The sequence below is a fragment of the Phascolarctos cinereus genome, unplaced genomic scaffold (genome assembly GCF_003287225.1).
Source record: "Phascolarctos cinereus isolate Bilbo 61053 unplaced genomic scaffold, phaCin_HiC Scaffold_5;HRSCAF=322, whole genome shotgun sequence".
NCBI classification, from domain to species: Eukaryota; Metazoa; Chordata; class Mammalia; order Diprotodontia; family Phascolarctidae; genus Phascolarctos; species Phascolarctos cinereus.
Genome location: NW_027555958.1, coordinates 88,359,672 through 88,376,824, shown reverse-complemented (window position 1 = coordinate 88,376,824; position 17,153 = coordinate 88,359,672).

Below are 17,153 nucleotides of genomic sequence, written 5' to 3'. Positions count from 1 at the left end.
TAGATAGAAAGGAAGGAGCTGGCTCCGGTTAGTCCTTTCTCTTAGGCTCCTCAGCACTACCATGGGCTCCCAGGGTCACCTCCCCCTCAGCCCAGCTGGCAAAGCTTTCACTGGAACTTCAGTGTTCTGAGGCTCCAATGGGTTGGTGAGTGGTATCCTCCTCCTTAAGCAATGAAAGATGAACTGAGGTTGACAGGATCTCCAGAGATAAGGTGGGTTCATTAGTTATGGGCAAAAAGATTTGAATAATGGCAAGAGGATAGGTTTCCTGTCCCTATGCAGTGAAAATTAGTTACCCCAAAAAAGTCAGCAAAATATGTGCTATTGATGGTGTTTGCCATACTGGAGATAAAGAGAGAGCTTTATTTGGAACAAAAGATAATGATAAATGGCTTTTATTAAATCAATGGATCAATTCAAAGTCAATAAGTTAAGGAATCCAAAGGTCTCTCAAAGCAGGATACTGCCAAAGTGACTCCGAAGGTCAACTCTTAGTGGAAAATAGAGCTCAAGAAGAATTTCGAGATTGTTAATGAACAAAAGAACAATTAGACATATCTTTTTCTTCTCTCACCAACCCTATTTTAAATACATGACAGAAACAGGTTTTAGCTTAACTCTTCAGTACCCTAGGAATAAGAATTCTCACTTTATGCCTTCATCCATTACCTCCTTCCTATCCATTGCCTACAGAGAAGTCCAGGTCTCCCCCCTCCAAAAAAAAAAAAACCAACAAAGAAACCCCACAACACAACCAAAAACAAAAACAAAAATAAAAAATTCACTTGTCTCTAACACTCTAAGTTGTATGTACTCACCATCCCCTCAAGCTATTTCTTCTTTCCATAACCAAACTCACAATTATCTAATTTGTTGCCTCAGTTTACTCACTTCCTGCTCACTTCTCAACTCTTAGTAATCTGGTTTCTGACTCCATCACTTAAAGGTAACAAATACCTCTGATCTGTTAAATAGAATTTTTTTTTAAAGTTTTCATCTGCCTGCTTTCCAATGTATTGCTAAATCCTGACCATTTCTACTTCTTGCATCCCACCCCTTCTCCCTACCCACATAGTCACCACCTTAGTCAAAGTACTCACAGCCTCTCACCCGAACTATTTCAATTGCCTCTTAATTGGTCTCCATGCCTCAAGTCTCTCCCCATTCCAATCTATCCTACATACACCGGCTAAGTGTTTGCCCTTAAGCACTGACTTTGTAACTGCCTTACTCAACAAACTTCAATATCTCATTATTATCTCTAGGATAAAATATCAACCCCTCTGTTTGACTGTTAAAAACCTTAACCACCAGGCCCAACCTACCCTTCCAGATTTATTACACATTACTCCTCTTTCCACACTGTGGTCAAGCCAAACCAGCCTTCTTCCTGTTCTTTACCTGTGACATAACATCTTTCATCTCTGTGCTTTTTGCATTGACCATCCCCCATGCCTACAATACTCTTCCTTTCTCAATCCTGCATCTTAGAATCTCTTACTTCCTTTAGGACTCAAGTTAAACATCACCTTCTTCACGAAACCTTTCCTGATTTCCCCAACTGTTAGTATCCTGCCCAAAGAAGCTTGAATTTATTTTGTATACATTCACATATTTTAGAAGTTGTTTTGCTTCATAGAATAGAAAGTCTTTGCGGGCAGGAACTGTGTAACTTTTGCATTTGTATCCCTGGAACCTAACACAATGCCAGGAACATCATGGGTACTTAAGAAAAGCTTGTTGACTGATTGATGTCTTCAAAGTTCCAGTAAAACTGACCCACTAGCTGTTCTCTGAACTTGCATCATCTTCTGTTTCTGTCCCCTTATGCCTAAAAATGTTCTTCCTTTTTCTCTGATATCTTGTTTCCTTCAAGGGCCAAGTCAGGTTCTGTCCATAATGTGAAGCCAGTCATAGTGTTTTCTCTCTCTTCTCAAGTTACCATGTATTTAGTTATCTGTGTATATGTTCATAGAATCATAGATTTAGAGTTGAACTCTGTTAGGTGCAAAGAACTGGACACAAAATATATGCCCATCAATTGGTGAAGGTCTAAAAAAATATGACAGATAAATGTAATGAAATAGTACTGGACTGTGAGAAATGGTGAATATGAAGAAGATGGAGAGGTATGGGAAAGAACTTTTTTCCCTTACAAAGGGAAACAGGCAGAACCTGGAAAAAATGCTAACAGCAATACAGCTGGAAAGAATGACAACAACAAAAAATGACATTGAAGACTGTAAGTATAACAACCAAGGGTGGCCCAAAGAAGAGACATCAGATGCACTTCCCTCCCTCCTATGTAGAGGTAGAGACTATGGATGTCTACAAATACCGTTAGATTTGACTGACACAATCATTTTGTTAAAGTGTTTTCTTTTCCCCTCTCCTTTTTATTCTTTGTTATAAGGAGAAGTAGAAAGGAGTGTATATTGGGAATAAAGTTGATGATAAAAATTTTTAAACGACGAATGAAGAAACATTTTATTAATTGTCTACTTTGTGCTAATTGTGGAGGATAAATATACAAAAATGAGATACCCTCCACCTCCAAAGAGCTTATATTCTAATGAGGGACACAGCATCTACAGGGAAGATGGAAAGGCCCAATGATCTGGGGTGGGGGTAGGGGAGCAGAGGCCCTGGATTTCCAGAGGAAGCAGAGGCTAGACAGATGGTAAGGGCTGGAAGTCTAGAGGTTGAAAATTTTAAATTCTATCCTTTTACTACAACAGAAACTGCAGAAGGCCTAAGCTACTGCCTTCCCATTTAAGCTGAACCCACAATTGAGGCACTCTCTCAGTAGTTCCATTCAATGACCACAATCCTCTGGGAACTAGCAATAGTTTTGACAATAGATATCTGCTAGAGCCCCAGCATTGAAATCTCATAATCCTTGCTACTCACTTACAACAGTCTCTAACTACAATGAAGTAGAGAAGACAAGGCATAAATACTTCACCCCAAGGCCTTTGGCCAACTACTCTTACTCCCGAACCAAGAGTGTGACCTCTAATAATAAAAATTCTGGTAGTTACTATTTATATAGTGCTTTAAGGTTTGTAAAAAACATTTTATAGATAGTATCACATTTTGTCCTCACAACAATCCCATGAGGTGGTTGCTATTATTATTGCCATTTTATAGATGAGGAAAATGAGCCATGGAGTAAAGTTAAATGACTTTACCAGGGTCACACTATTAAGATAGAAAGTGTATTCCCCTCTGGAGAACAAAAGATTCTTGAATAGTGGCTGGCTTTACCAAGCATAAGCTATGCTCAGGAATGTCGAAAGTTTTTCCAATATAGTTACAGAAATAATGGATAAAAAAGAACATTGTAGATATTACATCTTATACTTCAGTAAAGCCTCTCATAATGTGTCTTCTGAATCTTTATTTGCACAGTTAGTTCAAATTGGCTTGGATAAGTCACAGGCTTGTGGATAAGCTACTCTGGATAACTCGTTGGTAAGACAGTTATGTGGACTGCTAACAAGCTGACAGAGCAGGAACCAACGATGATAATGTGTGGGAACATTTCCTGCCAGGGGAAATTTCTATCAGAGTGTCTTAGGGGTTAGTGTTGGGAAATTTCTATCAGAGTGTCATAGGGGTTAGTACTGGGTTCAGGTGGCTTTACTAAAAATATAAAATGTTATTAGGCTACACAGATGCTTTTTTTTTTGTCACTTCACTAACCATGTAGGAGGTGTTACTTTCACAGTAAAATGAACAAAACCAAATTTTTTTTTCATTGGCAGCATTAGCTGAGCATCCGCTGTGTTGAGTCTCATACTAAGTTCCACAGAGAAGTAGTAAATTATATTATGCCTGACCTCCAGAGCATATAGTTGAACGGAGAAAGGATAAATACAATTTTTCAGAATACTTCTGTAGCGGATAATTTCTCTGATTATTACTAAATGTGAACATTTTCCAGGCCGTTATTGATCATTTGTATTTCTTATGTTGAAAACTGTTTGTATCCTTTGCCAATTGTCTATTAAGGGATGAGTTAATTTATTTCAAAATATTTCTCATATCTGTCTTCTTCATTCTCACTACTCTTACCGCAGTTTAGAAGCTCATTCTCACCTAGAATAACAATAATGTAATAGCTTTCTACTAGTTTTCCCCACCTCCAGTTCCCTCCCCCTTCCATTCTCCCTTCCATACCCAGAATTATCTTCTTTTAGCTTATCAGGCACTCCCTTGCAAAGAACCTTTCAGTGGTTCCCCATATCTTAGAGAATAAAAGAAAACCTCTCAGAATCAAATGCAAATGTCTCCACCCTGTAACTTCATCCTAAATCTCTAGCCTTGTCTTCTATTACTCTCCTTTACACAGACAATCATGTTCCCCCACCAAGCAACCTATTTTTAAATCTTATCCATCCTTCAAGGCCCAAATAAAATACCATTTCCTTCCCCGGTCCTCCTCAAATAACTTCCTCTCTGTTTCCATAATACTTTATGATTCTCTTCAAGCCCTTTTCTCTTTCTACTTTGTATTCGAATGCTGTGATATCATGGACATAGGGAGAGCATCTCTTTCACTAACATAGATCATAGCTTCCTCAAAGACTTGGTAACATAAACAGGTTTTAAGAATTGCTGTGGCTATCACCTGTGGCCAACCTGGTGAAGTGACTCTAAATCAATTGGCCTACGTGTAATAGAAATGGAGACTGTAGCTGGGCCCATACTTAAAGCCTTTCCAGATTAGTAGGAAGGGCTTACTAGGATTTGCATTCAGCCTTGAAGAAATGGGCCTCAACTCTAGATCAAAATGCGGCTGAAATCAAACTCTGGCAGACTTCAGTTCTTTATTGTGTTATTTGTGTGCCTACTTTACCTACTAGATTGTAAACGCTTTGAGGGCAAGGACCATCTTTGTATCCTGCCTACATTTGTATACAGTAGCTACTAGACAAATGTTGAATAGAACTAAATCATCCATCTATTGCTGGCCTGGCATCATAGTGTTTCCCTGTCCCTCTATTTTTGTATGGTCTTCTTTGCTCCGGAAAGAAGCTGTATTCTGCATTTCTTTCAATCTTCCATGAAGGAGAAATCATAGGGAGGTAACAATGAAAGTTAGGTGAATAAATTTGGGAAAGGGCTCCATTCCACACCCAAAGGACAAGAGAGGCTGGGAATAGGACCCTGTTGTGTTGGCTGAAAATAAATCCACTGTCACATGGCTTTTGCTCCTCTCGTCTTCGCCGCCTCATATGACCTCACTCCCCACTTAGACCCCATCTGAAAAGTAGTGCTCCAAAGTCAGCAGATGCTGCTGTCAGTCATCAGCTGCACACCTCCTACCCTACCCTGAATAAACCCCAAAGGTATAATTACAGAGAAGCTTCAATTTTCCATTTGTTTTCCATTCACCTCACAGCCCACGACCAAAGAAAATCCCTAAGGTGATAAGGTGAGTGCCATCTTGAAGTTGAGAGGAGTCCCTATATTTAGCTGATTAAAAAAAAAAATCCTGTATACATCTAAAACAAAGATGCAAAGGCATGATGACATATTTAAGGTTTTATAATTTTGTAATTACTAGAGATTACCAAAAGGATGAACACATATCCTAAGACAGAATTACATTTTTTAAAATGCATTTTCCATCATATATTAATAATAACTACTTTGTAGTCTAGTGATAAAGGTGCTAGTTTTGGGGATGGGGGCCCTGGGTTCAAATCCGAGGTCTGTTATTTTTCATCTGTGTGATCTTGGGCAAGTTACTTAATTTCTGTGGGCCTGTTTTCTCATCTGTAAAATGAAGGGGTAAGGGCTGAACCAGATGACCTCTGAGGTCTCTTCTCATTCTAAATCTCTAATTCTATGATACACCTTTAGAAGGAGACCTACCATGTCTGTTTTCCATTTAATCCTTCATACCAATTTGTAGGAAAAGAAACAGAGCCAACAACAGAGAAGTACTAATATCAGTGTATTGGCTTCTAAGAACTAGTGGCCCTTTGGAGAGTAAGGAAAAAATCCTTCTTTGTATCTAAAATCTGCTGGGTGTTAATTTGACATGGCAATGAGATGAAAGTTAGGCTCATGCTAGCTTCCACATCAGAGGATTGGAATGCAGGCTACTTAGCATAGGAGTCAAACAATTCACTGGCAATAGATTGCTTTCCACTTGTAGATCTGCTAAATAAATAGAAAACTAATTAACAGTGTGGTATGGCAGATGTAGCAGGTTTGAATTTCATTAGAGCACTAGCTAAGAACTGAAGGCATCACAAAGTCATTTTATGTCCCACTGTCTGATAAACCTTTCATGTTCTCTTTTCTGGGGGACCGAACAACCACTACCTCTGTTTCTCTTTAAGCATTTCTGGTTTCTGTATTATACTTTCACTTTGATTAAAAAGAAAGAAAAGAAGAGAGAAAGAAAAATATTAAGTTCCTGAAATTAGTCCAAGATAAAGAATTCCTCTCATTTTCCTGTCAAATTGTTTTGGCTCTGGAACAGCAGGGCAATATTTCCCTTTTGTTGCCTTTATGGATTTCTGTTAAACTATTTAAAGCTTTATTAAATATCTGTATTTTGTAAGGCTATTTGAAGGTCTCCTTAGTTTTCCCTACCTTCTTTGAAGAAAAATAACTATAGGTTATAATACCTAATTCACAACAGTAGGAAAGAATGAAAATTCATAGGAAAATAAATCTATGTCCAGAGTTTTTAAAAATATGTTGACATATTTGTTTTTAACTTAACTTTTAAAAACATTTTTAAAATGCTTAACTCCATTCCTTGTTTCTGAGCAGCATAATCCAACTTCTGCAGCATTAATTAACAATGCAAGTAGTGTTTGGCCTAAATCAAAAGAAAATAAAATAATTAGGTTACTTAGGAAGTAGGGGTCATATGATTTTACTTTGTGTGGGTAATGAATGACACCAAGTTACTGTTTAACAGGAAGCTTTCATAGGACAGCTGGTGGCAGAACCTATTGGAAATTCCTCAGCCAACACCTGACTGAAAACCAAGTCGATCCGTCTCTAAGGCTGCTGATGCCTAGACCAAAGTCCCCATTTTTAACCAAGACAGATCACACTTTGGAAGAAATGGAAGTGTTTCTACCACTTTTTTAAAAAAAATGGTTTACTGTGTGGATGCTCACTGACTTAGTTAGTAAATGGAAAGGGGCCTATGCTTCCCATAGGTGTATTCCACAAGTGTAGAAGAAATACCAGTGGCCCTTTTCTATCTTGCATATTTGGACCTCTGAACTTCTGCATATTTTGTCACACTTGACATAACTGTGTTCCAGATGAAAGAAGGGACCTAGTCTTTCAAGTGGCCATTATGAAGCTAAGTATATAAATATGCACGAGAGGTCATTATTATCACAGGATGATACTTAAAAGGTTCGAGTGTCTCTTACTAAGATTTTTCATCTTGCAGTTTCATATCACCATGTCCATTTCTGCTTTGGAGGTTTTCCAGGGGATGACCTGGGGTGGGGATGGGGGTGGGGTGGGGGGAGAGATTCTTGGGCAGGATTCAAAACCAGGAATGATCCTTGAAGGCTTGTCTTTCCTTAAAGCAGTGCAAGGCCATAGGCAAGGGATGGAATTTTAGAGCTGCTTTAGAAGGGACCATTTTGCACAGAAATGAGGCCCAGAGAAGGTAAGTAATTCATCCAAGGTCACACAGATAGTGAGTGGCAGAGTTATAACTAAGGCTCTAAGTTCAGAGTTCATTTCAATCAGCATGCTACTTCTCCTCATGAGCAGAGGTACTGCCTAGAAGCCTCTCTCTACCTGATTTCATGGCCGAGCCTCTGAAGGTCCAAGAGAGGCCTACTTGGAACTCCGATTAGTGAGGGGCTATAGTGCAACCTCCTCTCTACACCAAAGTTCTGCTAATTGGGTAAAGGATATTTCCAGGGTATTATCTGAAAACACTTTGTGGGAGGAAGGCTAGGTGTGCTTACTTCAGCAAAACCTTTAAACTTGGAGGAAAGACACTTCCTGAAGATCAGTTTTCAGATTTTTTACTTGAGGGCTCAACACTTCTAGCTAAATGAATGTATAATACTTTGGATGGAAGAGTGGAGGAAAAACCAGGAAAAGAGTGCTGGAACCTCCTTGGACTAACATAAAAATGAATTAGGAATTCTTCTATGTTTCATGCATGGGGCTTACCCAAAATTCTCAGCATCCTCACACTATCCTTCCTACCAACCTCCCGTCCCTCTGAGGTCCCCAAACCTCAGTTACTCTTGCTTTTTCTGGTCACATTACAGTAATGTATTTACTATGTGACAGCCACTGGGACTACAAAGATAATAATGAAACAATTTCTGCTCCCAAGAGCCATTTGTAAATATATACATAAACACAAAGAAAACAAATATAAAACAAATACAAGGTGATTAAATACAAGGTAATTTGAGAGGGAAGGTACTAGTGGTTGAGAGGACCACAAAGTCCTTCATACAGAAGGTGGAGTACGAACTAGAAGAAAAAACTGAGGCAGAGTTTAAGTGAGTTACCCAGGGCCACACAACTAAATGTCTGTGGCTGGATCTGAACTCAGGTCTTCCTGATTTTAGGTCCAGCCCTCTGTCTACAGCACCACCTGGCTGCCTCACAGAAGGAGAGGGATTCTTTGAAGTTGAGGTGAGGAAATAGCGCATTCCAAGCATAGGGAAGCCAGTAAAAAAAAACATAGATATGGAAGATGGATTGTTGTGTGTAGAAGAGAAAGTTTGGCTTGCTCTCAGAGTGTAGGAAAGGGAGTGGCATATAATTATGTCAGAAATATAGGTCAAGGCAAGGTTGTTAAGGGCTTTAAAAGCCAGAGCAATAGGCAACCATTAGAGTTTATGGAGCAAAGAAGTCAGATGGTTAGATCTGCACTCGAGGAAAATCATTGGCAGCTGTGTAGGATGGATGGGAGAAGGAAGAAGGGAGACCAGTAAGGTCTATCTGCAATAATCTAGATGGCAGGTCATGAGGACCTGAACCAAATAGGTGGTTGTATGAGTGTAGAGAAGAGATGAGAGATAGTGTGCAGGTAGAGATGGCAAGATCTGTCAACTGGTTGGATATGGGGACTGAATAGAGATGCACTGAAGAGCCAAGATTAGAGGAAGGGAACGTGCAGGTAAGAGAACAGCTAGTAATGCAATCCAGCTGGAATCTGGAGGACAAGAAGGGATGGATTTCTTCCGACGTTCACCACATTTCTTCTATCCCAGATGTTCATAATGGGTAACTTATTGCCACATAGGGTGTATGGTCTGCTTACTTCCCTTGTGTTCTTTTCTCTCAGATAGCTTCCTTAAGTAATTTCTTAAGCATCTCCCTTAAGTAATTTCACTTCATCTGTCCAGATTTACTAGGTGGTCAAAAGTCAAGGTAAGTTCCATTCTTACTGACACCTCCCCCCCTTCATTTAAATCACAAATAAAACTCTCCCTTCTACATCAAGCCTTCCCTAACCCCTCTTAATTCTAGTGGCTTTCCTCTGTTAATTATTTCCTACTATTACCACTGAATCCTGGCCCATTGCCAGTTGTCTTGACCTTTGTCTTGCCACTGGACTTCTATGACTCTGGTGGAGTGATACTGACTCATAGCCAATTCATGCTCAAGTCAAGACATCACCCTTGTGATGTCATTGGTCCTCTTAGAGAATGAAAGACCACCACCAAGAATAAACCTGAAAGAGTAGAAGAATGGTGGTGTCCTTAAAAGAATTGGGAAGTTTGAAAGACAGATGGATTTTGGGGAAAAGGGAGTGAGTTTTAATTCAGACATATTGAGTTGAAGATGTCTCTGAGACACCCAGTTTGAAACATTCAATAAGCAAATGGCGTTGCAAGATGAGATTGCAGTAAACCCCAATTCACCTCTTTAGGAAGGGAAGAATTGTGCCCTTCTTTCCTAAACCAGTGTCTAGCTCAGTGTTTCCTCTCTAAACTTCCCTGATAAGCCCCATGTCTATGTAGTGGTACCTTCTTTGAACCCCTAATTTTAAGCGATTTCTACTATCATACCATGAATCCCTCCAGAGCTATCGAGCACTTATAGTGCTCTAAGGTGGAATTCAAGTGCACTCATTTGTTGCTTCAAAATGCTGACATCTTGTAAAATCTATTTCTATCACACCACAGACACATCATTTGGCCCTTCCCTTTTTTCAGAATTCTCTGCAAGCATCACCTCCTCTGTGAAGTCCTTGCAGACAAACCTTTTTTGGTTCCAGCCACTCCAAACACCACAATAACCATTTGTCTGGCTTCCTAATCCTCCCCATGTATCTCTTTGCCCTTCTGTTTCTTTTCCAGATTTGTAAGGGCTACCCCTTTTACAAATTTCTTCTATTCTGTCTACCCCCATTTTATATTGTGAACCTCCAATTCTTCCACTTTCTTCAAAATAAAGCGATTTCTGGGACAAAATAAAAGTTTGTTGACTGACTAACAAAATTACTAGACCCACCCAAATTTATACTACTTCTTTCAAGTGACTCATACCCTCTTTTCCAAATCTCAGAATCACAGGGTTGAAAGGAAACTTCTGAGATCATCAAATCCTACCCTCTTCTCCAGTTACAACTGCGCCCAGACAGATAATTATCCATGTAGGAAAAAAATAGTAAATTTATGGAGTCACAAAAATGACCTGCTGAAAAGCTCTTGCTAAATTCCTGGGACCTGGGCAAGGTCGACTTCTGCCATACGTGGTTGGTGGTTTCTGCAGTGAAGCTTTAAATGTTTCATGAGTTTTTACCAGTAACAGTTCATTTGTGACCACAATTTGTTTTCCTTCTGTGATTCAGCATACTTTTGTCTTCAGTTCAAGCCCTTGTGGCCCGTGCTAACCAAGACCCTATAATTTTTACAAATAACTTGCAAATATTTGTGCATATCATATTGGAGTATTATATCAGATTGGATTCTCATCACTCTAAACTGCCACTTAGCAAACATGCTTCCATTTTTCCATATTTTCCATATTAAATATTTCCTCCTTTTGTAGTCTTCTTACTTTCATCATAGCCTAACATCTTCCCTTTTCTCTCTGACAAGCCCTAAACTGGTCCTAGACACAGAGATGCCAAAACAGAATATAATATCCCGTGACAGGATGTCTTTCGTGTGCAGACCAAAATAGTATTGGCCTTTTGTGCAGCTGTATTCCTTTCTAAACTTGTGCCTAACTTCATATCTATTCTCACCTCTAATATCTCTCAGGGCTTCAGTTTCCAGGGTGAAGGTTTGGGCTAGGGTTAGGTTGTATCTTTCAAATCAATTCAGCTTAATTCTACAAATTAATGCCCCTGTGTTTTTGACCACTAAATCCGAGTATTCTCTGTTGGCTTCTTCTCTTTCTTCAGCTGGTAAAGTATGAGTGACCCTGCAGTGCCACAAGGCCTAGGTCCAAAGAGGGTTGAGGGGAGGGAGGGGACATCACTGACTCCTTCTAGCATGCCACCTTATGAGAGTTTGGTGTCTGCCAGCCTGAGATCCAGCCAGCTGGATCCCACTACTGTATCATGATGTCACTTCTTCCCCTGGCTTTTCTGGGTTAACTACTTTCAGGATATCTGTAATGAGGAAGACTACAGGGTTTGGGGCTCAGTTTCCACATCTGTAAAATGAAGGCATGTTAAATGATCTCTGGGACCTCTTCCAGTTCTAGATCTACGATCCTCTGAGCTTCTTTTCTCCTTCTCCTTAACCTGGTCCTACAAAACAACATTTGAACCTCTTAAATATTTCAAAGGGAGATTTGCTACAAAGCAACATGTAGGAAACATAGAAGGATGAGGGGACTATAGGGTTACAATAACCAATGAAAAGGGTTAAATTTTTACAAGTTGCAAAAGTTCTTAGAAGTCTAGCCCTTGTTCTCAATATCAACTTGATGCCTTTTTAGTTTTAGTTGTTGTTTTTTTAAAATTTATTTTGAACATAACATGAAACAGGCATTTCCATGTTCATGGTTGGTTGCTGTCCTTCATTCTCAAAGAGGACCAAAATGACATCACTATGTTAGAGTCAAGTGACAGTGTGTCCCGCTGTAGCTGATCAGACCAATATGACCTTGGAATGCTCTACCACAGGGCAGGCACAAATAGTCCATGTGAACATTTGAGGTGGAGTCTCTAAATCTATGCATCTCAAGTCTCTTTTGAACTACTTCAATTCGGCTTTGTTCATAGAACACAGCACCTTCTCTGATGAGGGCGTGCCATGCTGGGTGGTCCTGTGCCAGTGTCTCCCATGTCACACAATTCCCAAGTTCTTAAGGGACGCCTTGAGAGTGTCCTTGTACTGCTTTTTCTGACCACCATGTGAACACTTGCCCTGTGTGAGTTCTCCACAAAATAGTCTTTTTGGCAAGCGTATGTTTGGCATTTGAACAACGTGGCTAGTCCATTGGAGTTGCATTCTCTGCAGTAGAGTTTGAATGCTAGGTAGTTTAGTTCAAGAAAGGACCTCAGTGTCTAGTATCTTATCCTGCCAGGTGATCCTCAGAACATTCCTAAGACAATTTAAATGGAAGTGACTCAGTTTCCTGGCATGGTGCTGGTATACTCTCCAGGTTTCACAGGCATACAACAATGAGGTCAGCACAATGCCTCTGCAGACCTTCAGTCTGGTAGGTAGTATAATACCTCTTCTCTCTCACACTTTCCTTCAGAGACTCCCAAACATGAGCTAGCTCTGGCAATGCATGCTTCAACCTCATCATCCACATGTACATCCCTGGAAAGTATACTGCCAAGGTAAGTGAACTTATCCACAGTATGCAAAACTTCTCCATTTGCTGTAACTGATGGTTCCACATGCGGATGGTGTGGCGATGGCTGATAGAACTCCTGTGTTTTCTTAGTGTTAATTGTTAGGTCAAAATTAGCACAAGCAACAGAGGAACGATCCATGCTTTATTGCATCTCAGCATCAAGGGATTGCATTGAGTGCACAATCATTTGAAAACAAAAAATCACACGTCTACATTCCCTCCCCTTTAGTCAAGTTCACAAGTCAACAGATTTGTAGTCTTTTCAAGCTGAAGGCACACAGCTTTGTTTCACTCCACTGGTGCCTGGGAAAGCTCAAAACCATCATCTATTATCTAGGATCTGGGCAAGAATGCCGTCATGAAAATGACGTAAGATACTGATGAACTTCTCTGGGCAATCAAATTTTGACATAATTTTCCATAAGCCCTCATAATTGACAGTATCAAAGGCCTTGGTTAGATCTACAAATGTTGTATACAGACTTCTGCTTCTGGCATTTTTTCCTGGGGTTGTCAGGCAGCAAACTCCATATTGACTTTTCCTTGGCCCTCTCTGAAGCCACACTGGCTCTCAGGTAGATGACCATCTTCCAGGTGAAGGATCAGCCTATTTAGGAGGACTCTGGCAAGAATCTTGCCAGCAATAACTAAGAGAGAGACCCGCTCCCCACTTAGAGGGCCCCTCCCCCCCTTCCCCCCCCATGAGGGTCACAGGACAATATTTCCTTTACCTTTATAGAAATGGACAATGGAGGCATCCTTGAACTCCTGGGGGATAACCTCCTCTTGCCATATAAGCCAGAAAATACTTGCTTTTATGTATATAATCAACTCAACCATAGAAATATGGACTCAGAGTTGGACTGAATATCCTAGTCCAATGGCTTTCATAATGTTGGAATCCTCTTTCTATGACATCCCTAACAAAATGGTCACAAAGTCTTTGGCTTTTTTTTTTTAATTTATTTTTAGTTTTCAACATTCACTTCCATAACGTTTTGAGTTTTAAATTTTCTCCCCCTCCCCAAGACGGCATACAAGCCAATATAAGCTCTACATATACACTCATGTCAAGCATATTTTCCCATTGGTCACCATGTAAAGAACAATTACTATTAATGGGATGAATCAGGAGAATGCAGCAATAAAACAAAACAACAAAGGAAAAGGAGAGCAATTAGTATGCTTCCAGCTGCATTCAGACTCCACAGTTCTTTCTCTGGGTATGGACAGCACAGTGCTTTAGGGCTGCCCACTAAAGACCAATGGTTCTTTCTATCTGGCTGATATTTATGATCTCTGACCATTGGAATACAGGATCTTTGCGGGCAGACACTGGTTTTCTTTACTATCTGTATTTCCGGTGTTTTGCACACACTGTGTCCTTGTTGTTGTTGAGTCGTGTTCCACTTTTTGTGATTCCGATTAGGGTTTTCTTGGCAAGGATAATGGACTGGTCTGACATTTCCTTCTCCAGCTTATTTTACAGATGAGGAATTGAGGCAAATGAGGTTAAGTGACTTGCCCAGAGTCACACAGTTAGTAAATGCCTGAGGCCTGATTTGAACTCAGGAAGATAAATCTTCCTGACTCCAGGCCTGGCACTATATCCACTGTGCCACCTAGCTGCCCCCTGCTCTGCATATAGTAAGTATTTAAGTAAGTATATAGTAAGTATTTAATAAATGCCTTTCTAGTCATAGCCACCTTATCACATCACTGATTATGGCCAGACAAGCCACAGACTTGAATCCCTTCCACTATTCCTCACCTTTGCATCGCCACATGTACTGCTGAACAAAGGTAGAGAAAATCACATGACCATTCTGACTGGGTCCACTGCAGATTTATGTTACACAACCTCAACTGGGCCCTTACTGCTTTTAGACAATTCTACTATACTTCCCTTTTCAACTCACTATCCTATTCTCCACAAGAACTCTTCCAAACCTTTTCATCCCTCCTCAGACCTCTCATGGCTCCCCCTCTCTCTTAGCTGAGAAGCTTGACTCTTATTTTACAGAAAAAAGTGGAGGCCATTCACAGTGAACTCCCTCTTCTCCCCTCTTCCTCATCTAATAATCATTTGCCTTCTGCTACTCTCTCCTCCTTCACCACTATCTCTCATGAAGAGGCAGGTCTTCTCCTTGCCAAGGCTAACCCATCTGTTTGTTCAAGTGATCCCATTCTATCCTTTCTCCTCCAACAGACTGCCCCCTCCATCATCCCCACTCTTTTACTTATTTTCAATCTCTCCCTCTCCACCAGCTCATTTCCTACTGCCTACCAACATGCTTGTGCATCCTGAAAAAAAAACTCATCTGATCCTTCCATCCCCACATCATCCTATATATCTTCTGCCTTCAGTAGCTAAATTCCTAAAAAAGGTGTCCAGAATAGGTGCTTCTGCTTTCTCTCCTCTCACTCTCTTCTTAGCCCCTTACAATCTGGCCCCTGACTTTATCATTTCACTGCAATTGCTCTCTCCAAAGTTATTAAAGATCACTTGGTTGCCAAATACAATAACTTTTTCTCAATCCTCATTTTCCCTGATCTCTCTGCAGCCTTTGATCACTCTCTCCTCCTTGACACTCTCTTCTCACTAGTGGGACACCACTCCTGTTATCTTCCTACCTATCTATTGACTGTTCTTCCTCAGTCTCCTTTGTGGATCCTTATCCAGGTCATGGCTTCCTACTGTAGGCTTCCCTCAGAGTTCTGTCTTCTTTTCTTCCTCTATATTGCTTCACTTGGCAATCTCATGAGTGCCCCTGGATTTAATGAGCATCATTATGCTGATAATTCTCAGATCTACCTTTCCTTCTCCAATGTCTCTGCTGACCTCCAATTTTGCATCTCCAACTGCCTTTTAGACATCTCAAACTGGATGTCCAGTAGACGTCTTAAACTCATTATGTCCAAAACAGAACTCATTACCTTTCCCCTTAAACCTTCTCCCCCTCCTACCTTATCTATTACTACAGAGGACAACACTATCTTCTGTCCCTGAGACTCTCAATCTAGGAGACATTTTGCATTCCTCATTATTTCAAACCCACCCCCATCCTCCATACCCAAGCTGTTGCCAAGGCCTGCCAATTTCATCTTTGTAACATCTCTTATGGCTCTTCTCCCTGATACTGCCACCCCTCTAGTGCAGACCCTCATCACTTCATGTCTTGCTAACTGCAATAACCTGCTGGTGGCTCTGCCTGCCTCAAGTCTCGCCCCCTCCAATCCATTCTCTATTCAACCACTAAAGTGATTCCCTACCCTCATCCCATCCCCTTAATAAACACCAGTGGTTTCCTATTGTCTCCAGCAGCAAATAGGAAATGCTCTTCTTGGCCTTCAAACCTTTATAACCTACCCCCTCTAACTTTCCAATCTTCTTACACCTTACTCCCCAACATATATTCTTTGGTCCAGTGACAGTGGCCTCCTGAATGTTCGTGAACAAGACATTCCATCTCTCAGTTCCAGGCATCTTTTCAGACTGCACCCTGTATCTGGAAAGCTCTCCTTCCATTGCAACTACTGACCTCCCTGGCTTCCTTTAAGTTCCAACTAAAATCCCATCTTCTACAGGAAGCCTTCCCTAACTCCTCTTAATTCCAAAGTTTCCCCTCTTTTAAATATTTCCTATTTATCCTGCATATAGCTTGCTTTGTATATATGTATTTAAACAGTCTCCCCCATTAGATTGTAAGTTCCTTGTGGGCAAGGACTGTCATTTGCCTCATTTTGTATCCCCAGCACTTAATAAGTATTGATTGATTGATTGATTGATTGATTGGAAGCCCCTCCTCAACTTCCCCTAGCAAGTGCCCTCTTCTCCAGGCTAAATATTTCTAGTTCCCTCAGTGGATTATTTTCCACGTGACAGTGTTTCCAGACCCTGCACCACCCTAATTGCCCTGCTCTGGGTTCTCTCTAATTTGTCAATAACCTTAAAGTGTAACCTATACCTGGACACATTTCAGATATGGTCTGACAATTTTAGAGTATAGTGGATTAATACCTCCCTTGAATGGATGTTCTATTATTAAGTTAGTCCTAGACTGTATGAGCTTTTATAACAACCATATCCTTTTATTGGTTCATATTGAGTTTGTGCTCTACCAAAACTCCTAGTTGTTATTATTTTACATGAATAGCTGCCAAGCCAGGAATTACATGCCAACTTCTGCATGTAATTGATTTTTTAAAATCTAAATTAGGGATATTACATTTATTCCCATTAAATTCCATCTTTTTTGGTTTTGGTTAACATTTTAGCCTGTCTCTCAAGAACTTTTTGAATCCTAATTCTGTCATCCAACACACTGAGTCACAGAATTATGTCATCTACAAACCCGATG